Raw genomic sequence first — 6,404 nt, forward strand, 5'->3', positions numbered from 1 at the left:
TTCGAAAGCGTGCCAGTACAAGTAGATAAATAGGTACCACTGTGGCGGGAAGGTAAACAGCGTTTCTGTAATCTCTGGTTTCCATCACGGTGTTCAGTTGTGCCAGAAGTGGTTTAGTAATGCTGGCCACACGGCCCGAAAAGCTGTCTGTGGACAAACCCAGCTCACTCGGCCTGAAAGCAACCCCATAGTCGTCTTTGCCTGGACTTAACTGTCCAGGGGTCCTTTACCTTTAAGCATTCAGCATCCCAACAAATTTGCCCCTCCTTCCACAGGGGAACTTTATTTGCCAAGCATAGATACATGAAAATATGACTGAAATAAAACCTTAGATGATGTCTGAACAATCAATGAGGATTCCTGAACAATCAATGCTGGTTGTTCTCAAGTGTTGTTTCAGAATGGCGAGGAAGGCCTTGCTGACAGAAGTCATTGCAGCTGAGCTTCCAGCAGCCAACTTGAAGAACAGGTGAGATGGGTGAGGATGCACATGAAGGCTAATCACCCATCTTTGCGCAGCAGACTCTTTTGAAATGGCAGGGCACATCCAGGAATAGACCCGAAGGGCAGGTCTGATTGACTGGCTGAATGCAGTACCCTCCCATGGAGGAGCAAGTAAGAAGTGCGGCATCTGCAAGGCTGTCTTCTGTAGAAACAACAAGAGAAGGTTTAGAATCACAGAGCTGGACCACCTAGTTCAGTCTTCATCAACCTGGTGTCTTCCATGTATTTGCAACTCCCATCATCCCTAGCCAACCCCCTGGATGGAGCCAATTGTAGTTGGAGTCCAAAGCACTAAAAGGACACGAAATGGGCAAAGGCTGATCTGATTTTTGGAGGACATCCAAAAATGAAGCACCCTTGATAAAGTCCAGCTTCTGCTAAAAAAAAGGAGAGTGAGCAACCTTCTGAGGCCCTCTGTCCCACCATTCAACAGCTTGTACCATCAGAAACTTCTTCCTTGTACAGTGGTGCCTTGGGTTACATACGCTTCAGGTTACAGACGCTTCAGGTTACAGACTCCACTAACCCAGAAATAGTATCTTGGGTTAAGAACTTTGCTTCTGGATGAGAAGAGAAATCGTGCTCCGGTGGCACGGCAGCAGCAGGAGGCTAAAGTGGTGCTTCAGGTTAAGAACAGTTTCAGGTTAAGAACAGACCTCCAGAATGAATTAAGTACTTAACCCGAGGTACCACTGTAGTTAATCTGCTTTCCTTTTTTGCCATTTGAACCACCTTTTGGTTTAGATTCTAACATGTGGAGTAGTTTTCCCCAACCTGATGCCCTCTATATTTTTTGGATGGCAACCACCGACCCTGGGTGAGGCTGCAGCAACCTTGAAATCCCACTTTGTTTTAGACTTAAACCATCTGCCTCAGAAGATCAGTGTTAGTGTTTTCCTTTTGCCTAACTCAGTCTGGTCCACCAACAGTGATTGATACTGGCGGATACTGGGGTATCTCTGGAAGCATAATTTGACCAGAAGCAGGGGAGCAGGGAAGTGTCCAAATCTGCTAGAAGGGCACACCTTAAGTAAGGAAATAAGGAAAGTGACTGCCGGTGAAATTGGTACCAAACTGCAATTTGAAAAGGAGAACATCTGTAAATAGTCTTCTGTAGAGCGATACGGAGACTGTCAGATCAGGGGTGGAGAAAGCAATGGAGGTCAAGTCTAGGCAATGACTACAACTTCCACCTTCCTTGGCAATCTATCTGTAAAACACACAGAGACTGTGGCCAATTATTTCATCATTTTTGCTATTATTCTTTTTAATCTTTCTTGGAAATTTTCCAGTAACACATATGGCAAGCCTTACCTTCTGTGGTGGTCATGGGGGACTTAGAAACATATACCAAGAATCCACAAGTATGTGTTTTAGAACAGCAAAAATGAACCTTTATATTTAGCTCAGTATATAAGAACAAATAAATGATTTATTCCCCTGAAACTTTTTAACACAATTCTAACCCGACTGTTCTGTGCTATTGTAATTTTGTAGCTTTCCCCATTTATTATATTTCATTTTTGCATGTACAGTCATACCTCGTGTTGCGTTAGGTTCATGTTGCGTCTTTTCAGCTTGCAAACGTGGCAGACCCATAAGTGTATACTCCTGGGTTTTGCCACATGTGTGTGTGCAGAAGCGTTCTGCATGCTTCACACACACAGAGAAGTGCTCTATCGTATCGTGCATGTGCACAGAAGCAGTGCTCTAGTTACAGACTTTTTGGGGTGCAAACGGTACCCCGGAACCCATCAAGTCTGTAACTAGAGGTACCACTGTATGCTTTAATTGTTGATACAATCATCCCTGGGAACAGGGTTAGAGGATGGAATAAAAACAAATATTAGAGCTGTGCTCCAGATCCAGCTGGATCCTGATCCCAAGCCAAATCAGAACATGAACATGGGGGGTGCGGTAGGGGGTGGCGCATGTTCTGTCATCGCTCACCTTGAACAGTCCATAATAATAGTAAGATGGCAGCAGAGAGGCAATGAAGGATTTTCATGACTGAAGTTCAGCTGGAGTCTCGATAACCTTAGAAAGAAGACACACTGAGATGAAAGCAGACTGGATAAGAAATTTGTGCACTTATTAAGCCAGGGGTTGCCAGTGCAGTGTCCATGGGTGCCCACAAAGGCACTCAGTAAATATCTCCTCACCAATCCCCGAAAAACAAGATGCTCTTACTGTCCAGTCTCTGTTTGTGCTGGCTTAGACCCTCCTACGTTGAATCCCCCCCTGCTTAAAGATGCCTGTATTTCACTGAATGCCAGGACTGGACACCCACCCTCCCATCAGTTCTGGACAGACAGGAGAAGAGCTTCTCTCTGCGAGCCAACTCAGTGATGGATAATGAAGTATAAACACCAACAATTGCGAGCACTCCAATTGGAGAACAGCCTTTACCAAAGGACTTTGATGAAACTCGAACTCAGGTCAAAAGGGAGAAACGTGCTATGAGGAAGGCACATTTGGCAAACCCTCACCATGATCAACTCCTGCCCGGAAACCTATGCCCCCACTGTGGAAGGGTGTGTGGATCCAGAATTAGACTACACCAGGGGTCAGCAAACTTTTTCAGCAGGGGGCCGGTCCATTGTCTCTCAGACCTTGTGGGGGCCGGACTACATTTTGAAGGGGAAAAATGAATGAATTCTATGCCCCACAAATAACCCAGAGATGCATTTTAAATAAAAGGACACATTCTATTCATGTAAAAACACAATGATTCCTGGATCATCCATGGGCTGGTTTGAGAAGGCAATTGGGCCGGATCCGGTCCCTGGGCCTTAGTTTGCCTACCCATGGCCTACACAGTTCATGGAAGGGAATCTTACTTGGCTACGAGCGATCGCTAAAGCAGAAGGATAATGAAAGTACTCTTCCCGCCATGGATGGACTGGCAGATAGGGAGGGAGGGTCCCTACACCATTTGGTGACCCTGCCTCCTTCTCTGCACTGTCAAGATGTGGCAACCTTTATGCCACGCCCCCATGGCAGCCATTTTGTGGCTGGTGCCCATGGCAAATGTGCCCAAAAGGTCTGCTTGACCCCTCTCCTAGTCTAACCAGCTCACCACACTGGGCCTCACCCATGGATCCTTTTGTGATGACAGTAGCACTGTAAATACTGGAGCTTGCTCAGAATTCCAAGGAGGAACAGGTTTGTCAGTTGGTATGAAGGCAGTTACAGGGGCCTGAAAGAGGAAGACCTGTGTGTGTGTGTGTGTGTGTGTGTGTGTGTGTGTGTGTGTGTTACACAGTGCAATTCTATATCTGCCTCCTCAGAGAGACTGCTATATGCATAAAAGATGGAAAGATACAGCCCTACCCACTATAGAAGAATGGCTGATAAAGTCACTGGATCTGGCTGAGATGGTGAAGTTAACATGTCTAAAGACGGAAAAACAATTGCTGACATTTGCTAAGGATGGGAAATTTCTTATGGACTTTGTGCGTGAAAGACAAAATAGACTTGTAATATTATATGTATATTATATGTAGCTGCAGGACAGAGAGCCAGAAGTCCCTTTACTTTTTTCTTTATTTTGGTAGCTCTTCCTGTCTTTCCCTTTTCTCTCCATTTCTCTTTTTCTTAGGTCTCTCTCCTTTTCTGGTCTTCTTTCTTGTTCTTCATTCTGACTTGGTCCTTTTTTTTAGACTAAGTAGCTGTATTACCTTAGTATGTTATTTTAAGGTAAAGGTAAAAAGGTAAAGGACCCGTGGACCGTTAAGTCCAGCCCAAGGCAACTATGGGGTTGCGACGCTCATCTCGCTTTCAGGCTAAGGGAGCCGGCGTTTGTCTACAGACAGTTTTCCAGGTCATGTGGCCAGCATGACTAAACTGCTACTGGTGCACTAAGGACCGTGACAAGTGCTTTGTAATGGGTATGTATTTCTGTATATCTATGAATAAGTACCACACACACACACACACAAATACACATCTGCCTCCTCAGAAATAAATATCATTGGGCTCAGTGGGTCTTACTCCCAGGTCAATGTGTATAGAATTGCATTCATAATGAAGGGGTACAGTTAGGGTTACCCCAGAAAGCCCTAAAAAACTGTTTGTGAATTCCCCCCCCCCCAGCCAGGCCTCGGCGTATACATTTTAAAAACCGCATTTTCCTCTAAGACAAAAAGCACGAGCTAAGCAGTCCTCTCTGTAACAAAAACGCTGTAACAAACCCAGAGCTTAGAACAGTAAAGCTTTTCGTTTCCCAGATCCAAGATAACCTTGTCCTGGTACATTGATTTGCAACATACTTCCGGGAACAGAGCCAGAGAACGAAAAGCAATATTTCTATGTAAGAATCTGTGAAGGGGGAGAGGAAAAAAGGGGTTTGAAAAAAGGATAAAACCTGCTTGTAAAATGTTTTCGGTGAGGCCTGTCTTTTGTGAATCACACAGGTGCCTCTGCCCCCCCCCCCCCCATGGCAGAATAAAACGCTCTTTCTCTGGATTAACCCCTTGGTGTCGTTTGGCTCCTTTTGTCTCTGCTCGGGTGCAACAATTATTCCTACCCATGGATTAAAAAGGCTACAATAATGATCTCTCTCTCTCTCTCTCAAGTGAATGAAGTTCATGTCTCAACAGAAGTCATTCATATGCAATAATGTATCACGTGCCAAGTGTTCACATGATTTATGGGCTGGCTCACACTTACACATGCATCAGATATTGGCCTCAGCATCTGATGATCCTTTCCATTACACTCGTAATTTTCACATTGTTCACATGGATTCCAAAATAGCAGTCACATGCAACAATACGCATACCCTGACGCAGCACTCTCTGCAGCTGCGTGGTCTTTTTGAGTTTAGCCTTTGAAAATAAAAGGAAATCTAGAACTATCCAATTGCTCCCCCCCCCCCACCCGAGACTCTTGTGCCCGGCCAGTTCCTCCACAATACGCACACAGAGTAAAACATACCTTGACTGGAAAATGAAAGAAAAAACCCTTTTTACCTTTGTGACGGGGAAGAAGGATATTGGTTGCAGGGAGATATTGCAGAGAGCCTCTCTGCCTATCTGACTCTGAGCTGAAAATGACTGCCATACGGAAGCTCAGAGGTGTAGTTTCCTGCCAGGCTCATGGGGACTGTAGTTTTCTCAACTTCCTGATTTGAATGCCAAAGAAAGCAACATTCTGCAATATGCCTCTGAGTACCTGTTTCTGGGAACTGCAAATGGAGAGAGGTCTATTGTGACTGTTAGATAGATGTGCAAATATAGGATAGGGGACACCTGGCTTGACAGCAGACCATATGAAACGGATATAGAGTTTTTAGTGAACCACAAGTCTGGCATGAGTCAACAGTGTGATGCAGCAGCAAAAATAAAACTAAATAAAACCAATGCAGTTCTAGGATGCATCAACAATAGAGGACAGCTCCAGCGAAGTAATAGCAATATAGTGGTACTTCGGGTTACAGACGCTTCAGGTTACAAACGCTTCAGGTTACAGACTCCGCTAACCCAGAAATAGTACTTTGGGTTAAGAACTTTGCTTCAGGATGAGAACAGAAATCATGCGGTGGCACGGTGGCAGCAGGAGGCCCCACTAGCTAAAGTGGTACCTCAGGTTAAGAACAGTTTCAGGTTAAGAACAGACCTCCAGAACGAATTAAGTTCTTAACCCAAGGTACCACTGTAGAAGTAAAAAGATTTAGTTACAGGTAGGTAGCCATGTTGGTCTGCCGTAGTCGGGAGGGGGGGACTCCTTCCAGTAACACCTTAGAGACCAACTGAGTTTGTTCTTGGTATGAGCTTTCGTGTGCATGCACACTTCTTCAGATACACTGAAACAGAAGTCACCAGACCCTTATATATAGTGAGAGGTTGGGGAGGGGTATTACTCAGAAGGGTGTTGGGAATGGGTGATTGGCTGAAAGG

At 45.1% G+C, this 6,404-nt stretch overlaps 1 long non-coding RNA gene across 3 annotated transcripts; it reads right to left on the reverse strand.

Annotated features, from left to right (window-relative positions):
* Nucleotides 1–256: 256 nt before the first annotated feature.
* On the reverse strand, nt 257–5,700 carry LOC310842072. 3 transcript variants are annotated; one of them, XR_014562818.1, is made up of 3 exons: nt 5,478–5,700; nt 2,455–2,541; nt 257–646 (listed from the first exon to the last, which is right to left on the reverse strand). It is a non-coding gene; the product is annotated as an uncharacterized lncRNA (long non-coding RNA). The 3 variants fall into 3 exon arrangements; XR_014562819.1 differs by lacking the exon at nt 5,478–5,700 and adding an exon at nt 3,599–3,747; XR_014562820.1 differs by lacking the exon at nt 5,478–5,700 and adding an exon at nt 3,584–3,735.
* Nucleotides 5,701–6,404: the final 704 nt, after the last annotated feature.

Source organism: Podarcis gaigeae (assembly GCF_964106915.1).
Source record: "Podarcis gaigeae genome assembly, chromosome: 3".
NCBI classification, from domain to species: domain Eukaryota; kingdom Metazoa; phylum Chordata; class Lepidosauria; order Squamata; family Lacertidae; genus Podarcis; species Podarcis gaigeae.